The sequence below is a fragment of the Silene latifolia genome, chromosome 7 (assembly GCF_048544455.1).
Source record: "Silene latifolia isolate original U9 population chromosome 7, ASM4854445v1, whole genome shotgun sequence".
NCBI lineage: Eukaryota > Viridiplantae > Streptophyta > Magnoliopsida > Caryophyllales > Caryophyllaceae > Silene > Silene latifolia.
Window position 1 is genome coordinate 46,945,795 of NC_133532.1, and position 7,080 is coordinate 46,952,874.

Here is a 7,080-nt window from a genome sequence, read left to right on the forward strand (position 1 = left end):
GAATTGAAAAAGAAGGCGGAAATATCATCTCAAGTTTACACAAAATTTCTGGTATTTGCTTTTCTAGACGAATCATGTCCTCAATTGATATCGTGGAGGAACATAAATCTCTAAAAAATTGACTTATTTCTGTAACTACATTCCAAACGGTAGTCGGGAGTAAATTCTTAAAAGCCACAGGTAATAAGTGCTCCATGAAAACATGATAATCATGACTTTTCAACCCTTTCAACTTCAGTTCCTTCAAATCAACACAACGGCTCAAATCGGAGGCATATCCATCGGGAAACTTCAAGTTTCCTATCCAATCCCACAATACCTTTCTTCGAGCTTTGTCAAGAGCAAATATGGCTTTTGGTTTAGCCTCATCCTTACGAATATGAAGTTTAGAACGATCACAAAATTTCTTCAATTCTATTCTTGAATTAATATTATCACGTGTCTTTCCTTTTACATCCATAATCGTATGAATAAGTAGCTCAAAGAAGTTCTTCTCTATGTGCATCACATACAAATTGTGTCTGATCAACATTGTTTTCCAGTAGGGAAGCTCCCAAAAAATACTTCTTTTAAACCAACCATCTTTTTTCTTTTTCAACTCTTTCAACTCTTCTTCAGTCCCATCGACAGTTGATGGCAAATCACGTACAACCTCCCATACCTCATCCCCTTGGAGTCGAACCGGAGAATTGTCACGCACCTCCTTACCTTTTAAGAAAACTTTCTTGTTCCTTCTATAGATATGTCCATCCGGTAAGAAACATCTATGACAATCAAACCAACTAATCTTTTTGGAATTAGGAAGATAAAATGCTTTACTCCTATCCATGCAATAAGGGCATGCCTTTCGCCTAGCGGTTCCCCATTCTGATAGCATACCATATGCGGGAAAATCATTTATAGTTCATAACAATGAAGCTCTTAGTTGGAAATGTTGCCTCTTCGACACATCAAATGTTTCTACACCAACTTCCCACAAATGCTTCAGTTCTTCCACTAACAGTTGTAAATAAACATCCAGATAGTTTTTTGGGTTATCAGGACCGGGAATAAGTAAAGAGAGGAAAATAAATTATCTTTTCAGACAAAGTCAAAGAGGTAAGTTGTACGCCGTGGTCATTACGGGCCAACACGAGTAAGATCTACCAAACTGACCAAAAGGGTCAAACCCATCCGTACACAAGTCAAGTCTCGCATTGCGAGGTTCCTTGGCAAAATCAGGATATAACCTATCAAAACGCTTCCACTCCTCTCCGTCACTCGTATGACACATCTTTCTTGATGTACGAGGATTTCCTTTGTGTCATCTCATTTGGTTGGCAATATTTTTTGTGGCATAAATTCTTTGAAGTCTTGGAGCTAAGGGAAAATAAATTAATGTGTTTAATGATATTGGTTTCTTTCTCTTTCCACTCCTCTTATTACCCTTCTTCCCCTTCAAAACAATATTTCCCTCACTTGTCTCATATCTATCCCTTTGACATTTTTTACATTTGTCAAGCAAAACATCATCTTTCCAAAAAAGCATACATCCTTTAGGACATGCATCAATCTTTTCATGTGGAAGATGAAGACCTTTAACCACTTTCTTGGTATTGTAGAAATTTCGGGTCATAACATTATTATCGGGTATAATATCCTCAACCAACGTAGCAATATTATCAACGGCTTTAAATGGCATATTATACTCACATTTTAAAGTAACTATCCTGGATGCAACTTGTAAAAATGTCATTCTTCTCCCCTCATATAAAGTTTTTTCGGAAGCACTTAGCATGTCAAAAAAGGCTTTTGCTTTTGGGTTTGGTAGTTCTTCATCAATCATTGGTACAAGGTCGTCATTAATGAAAGCATTAGACTCAAAGGCATCAAGTACCATATCTCTATATGGGTTCTCGTTTTGTTGGATTTGAGGCTCTTCGGGATAATATTTTTTTTCATGGGAGATCTAATTGTAGTAGTTTGGAAAAAACCATTTGTAATAAAATGCTCTTCTACTTCAATGTCAAATAAATATTTTACGTTTTTACATTTAGTAAAAGGACACCTAAGTTTATGTTGTTCCAAATCATATGAATCTTGACATTTAGCAAATTCAATAAATCCACGAACTCCCTTTACAAAACTAGCGATATGACGTTTCTTCTTATCTACTGTTTCTTTGTACATCCAGCTACATTCAGATCTCTTCATTTTAATCTAGACAATATATAGCAAACTAACCATTTTAAATAATATTTAATTTTAACAAAAAATTCTAACTTTAAAATTGTACTAACTTATCATATTATAGTACTTCAACAATAGTTATTATCTCATCCTCCATTTTATACTAACTTCAAGATTTCAATTGGGTCCTTATCACTTCAACCTAACTCATCAATGTACGTTTCATGTCACTAGCAAACACACATTTGTGATTTATTAATGAGAAAAAAAATTCGGCAGCAATTCCCCTTAGTTCTCCAAATACACAATGTGGAATAGATTTATATTCCACATATGTATTCAGAGAACATTAAAGAAATTGCAACCAAACTCTTTTCTCATTAATAAAATCACAACTATGTGTTTACTACCTAAGTGACTTGAAACGTACAAAGACAATCCCAAAATGGGGACTATTCAAGAATTGCTCCTAATGAGTAATTCTTGAATGGGTACTAGGTCATTATTAAACAAGTTGTCAAAAATTTAAATAAATTTTGAAAAATGCAATTTATACGTCATGCTCATTCTAACTTAATTTCGTCAATTATAAGGCAAATTTGTTTTATAACTAAAATATGAAAAAAATTGACAATGCTAACATTATACTAATATTATACTACCTTCAGCAATACTAACACTATACTACCTTCAATATTACTAAACTAACACTATACTACCTTCAACAATACTAACACTATACTACCTTCAACAATACTAACACTATACTACCTTCAATATTACTGATATATAACTTATTTGCACCGAATTTCCCTTCTACTTTCATGTATTCCGACTCCGACCGAGTCGGTTTTGTAGGTCTTATCTTGCATTTTGTGCCCTATATCCGCGTCTATGATTTTGTGCCCTCTTGCAGGATTTGAGGCGGTTATAGAGAAATCGGGGCAAGCAAGACGGTTTGATGAGTTAGCATGAAGAAGAGAAGGTAGAAATGCTGAAGAAGAGTTCTCTGCCGGCAAGCCGGCAGCCGGCCCACCGGCAGGGACCCCCCTCAATGTCTTAGACAATTTAGAGAAAAGAATTGAAACAAAAAGAAAGAAAAACTCGATGTCGGTTGGCACCTCGGCAGCCGGCACACGCACCAGCATGTTGAAGAATTTAAGTAAAGAACCAGCAAGAGGTGTTCTCTGCCGGCAGGCCGACAGCCGGTCCACCGGCAGGGAACACACCCAAGTCAATTCTATACATTTTGAAGGAAGAACTCGCTGCCGGCAGGGAGGCCGACAACCAGTTTGCCGGCACATGAACCATTTGCGCGAGTTGTGCTTTATTCTTTTCTCTTTATGTTTAATCCAAGGGGATAGTATAAATACCCCTCCTTTAATCAATTGTAAGGACAACTCTAGATCTGAAATTATTTCCTTAATCTTATGCAAACCCTTAATCAAACCTTTAATCTTTCCTTAATCAAATATTAATTACTTCACAAATTAGCTTAAAATTAGTTATTATCAATTGTTTAAATTTAGTATTGAGTTGTTAATTGAAGATTGCCGAAGTTTATTCTTCTATTTAAACAAAGATTGCAACTTTGTCTTCAATATTGGTATAATCCCTTCTCTATTATTGTTCATCTTTCATTTGTTTATATGTTGAGTTACTTAATTAGTTTACTTTATAATCATGTTTATCTTTGCTTGTTCTATGCTTGAATCCTCATCCTTTACCTTTGTTATTGCAAACATGTGTGAGTAGTTTCATACTAGGATGAAGGGGGATCTTACATAGAGTTATAGGGTTGGGGTTTTGATATATAAAGACTATAATCCTTGAGTATATGCTTGTTGGTTTTATCATGCACATAAGGTATTTGTGAAAATGCTTGAATGAGAGTTTAGGTGTTTCCACTGTGTTTTTTTACTTGTTGGGTGAGAGCTTGACTAGTACTTAAGAAATTACATGATGAAACATTGGGTTGGATTAATCGAGTGAGAACTTAATCAATCTTAGGCTAGGGTTAGCCCACATCGAGAGATTGGTCTTTCCTTGTATTGCTCTTGGATGTTGTTGATCTATGTTTGACCCCCTCCTTTATCTATGTAAGTGAACCCGGACTCCTAGTTCTTTCCCTATGATTTTAGTGATCGTTCTACTCTTAATTGCTTAGCTTAGTCTCCTTAGTTAATCTCATTACCAATCCATCTTATTAGGTTGAACTAAACTAGTAGTTTAAGCAAGTGATCTTAGAACCATAATTCCGTCCCTAGGGTTCGACCTTTGCAAGCTACAACCCCATTTGTACACTTGCGAAGCTACAAATAAAAAGCACATCAACTTTTTGGGGCCGTTGCCGGGGACGGCAATATTGGATAGGATTATTTGTTTTCATCTAGGCTTAGTTCTTTTATTTGTTGCTTGTTTGTTTTCTCCCTTTGTCCTAGTGCAAACCTTGCATTAGGACTATTTGATATTTTGTTAAGTGCATGAATAGGTGCTACATCGGACCTCTTTTCCCACTTGATCACGAGATCGAGAAGACATTCCGGGCAAGAAGAAGATTAGCTCTTTCGGCAATTCGAGGATCTCCGCCCATTTTCAACCCACCAATCAACCAAAATTCCACAATTGATAATTTAAACCAACCACCCTCTTCCTCCACCCTATCACCCCTTCACATTCCACATAACTCTCCATCACAAAATTCTCCTCTTGATTCACTACAAAATTCACCAACACATTCACAACGTTCCACCCATACAAATGATACCGAATCTCCACGAAACAACCTCATAAACGAAGACATGACGGACCAACCTATGGGGTATTACAATAGGCCGGATCCCAACCGTGCATGTTCGACTATCAACTATGGAGCTCTTGCTCCCAATACATTTGAACTCCGATATCATGTAATCAACTACATGCAACAAGACACCTTCCATGGGATGAAGAATGAGGATGCACACCAACATCTCACCTCATTCAAAGAGAAAGCAGATTCCATTAAGCACAACGGTGTGACGGAGGAGCAAATTCTCTTAATGCTCTTCCCCATCACTTTGAAGGACAACGCTAAGAAGTGGTTGAATTCTCATGAGTCGGGCACGTTCACCACTTGGGAAGCTCTATCCAAGGCCTTCATCAACAAGTTCTACCCACCTTCTAAGACCGCAAGAATTCTCCATGAGATTCCAACATTCAAACAAAGACCCATGGAAACTCTAAGTGAAGCTTGGGAACGTTTTAGAGACCTCATCTCATCTTGTCCACATCATGGTATTCCAAAATGGATGACCACCCAAACCTTTTTCCAAACTCTTGAGCAAAGGTTCCGGGACATGATCGTGGCAGCGTTCGGTGGAAATTTTGATGGTATGAATAACGCTCAAATCACGGAAATGATTCAAAAAAATTCCAAGATGGAGAGTATTTATGCTGGAGACGTGGACTACAAAAGTGAATAACCTTCCAAAATAGAGATGGAGTACAAGGCAAAATTGGATACTTTGATAAAAGAATTTGAAGAGTTCAAAATGGCAAAGCAACATGGGGATTGGAAGCATGCCAATGAGGGTGGACTTAGCCATTCCAAGGTCTATTATGTCCAAGAGCTTAGGTCTCCACCTATGCACTATCCACCTCAAATGCTTAGCGATTATTATGGCGGTGTGGGGCACACCATTGAGTATTGTTCATCTATTCCATAAGATGATCCACAAGAATGCTTTGCTCTTCAAGGTCAAGGTGCGCCGAGGGTCTCCTACCAACGTCAAGATACCTTATACCGTGCCTTCCCTAACCAAGACCCGAAACTTTTATATACGGGGCAACCATTGGACCCCAAATATCAACAACCTCAATACATGTCCCCACCAAAGCTCGACAATTCTAGGCAATACAATCAAAACCAAGGCCAAGACTCCAACTACCGAGGTCAAAGACAACAAGACAATCCAAACTACATCCCACCTCATCAAAGAGACAATTACCGCAATCAAAACCAAAATCCTCCATACCAACAACAAGGCTATCAATCAAACCAACCATCTCATCAACCATACAACCAACAACAAGGATACCAACAACAAGGGTATTAACTTCAACCAACCTCCACCAACTCAACAACAATACATAGAACCACCCAACCCCACCCCCTCTCTTGAGAAATTGTTAAGGGACATGAATGCCAAAGTTGACAATCAATTCAAAAGTTTGAAGACCGAGCTTTCAAATGTCCAAGCACATCAAAGGACATTTGATTCATATATGGCCAACCAAAACCCCTCTTCTTCAAAAAGGGCTCCTCACTTATTGCCTCCTCAAGGCTCTCATCCTAGGGATGGACCACCACTACACCAACAAGCTCATGTAGTAACCTTGAGGAGTGGGAAAGACTTGGAGGACCCTTACAAGGATTATGAATCAAAGAGAAAGAGAGATGTCATGAGAGATGGGGAGGAGAGTCCACCTCTCTCGCCATCAAGTAGAGTGGACAACACTAACAAGGGGAAGGTAAGTGACTATGTTGAGGATGATGATAACTTTGTTTTGGAAGAGATAGTGGTTGAAAGAGACCAAGAAAGAGTGGTTTAAAGAGACCAAGGGAAAGGAAAAGAAGCAAATGGAGTAGTTAACACCAAGCAATCCCCAACCCCCGAAAAGGCCGTTAACCTTTCAATCCCATTTCCTAATAGAAGTAGAGTCATGAATAAGGAGAGGAAGTTCTACAAATTCTTGGACATGTTGAAGAAGCTTGAGGTTTCATTACCTTTCACCGAGGTAGTAACACAAATGCCACTCTACACAAAATTTTTGAAGGATGTGTTGACCAAGAAGAGAAGCATTGGATAAAATGGGCTAGTCTCTCTTAGGGGGGAATGTAGTGCAATCTTACTCAATCCCATGTCGGAG

The 7,080-nt window shown here is 38.2% G+C and overlaps 1 non-coding gene across 1 annotated transcript; it reads right to left on the bottom strand.

Annotated features, from left to right (window-relative positions):
• Positions 1-5,342: 5,342 nt before the first annotated feature.
• On the bottom strand, positions 5,343-5,449 carry LOC141593263 (small nucleolar RNA R71). The gene has a single exon (XR_012521364.1). It is a non-coding gene; the product is annotated as a small nucleolar RNA R71 (small nucleolar RNA).
• Between the last annotated feature and the right edge of the window lie 1,631 nt (positions 5,450-7,080).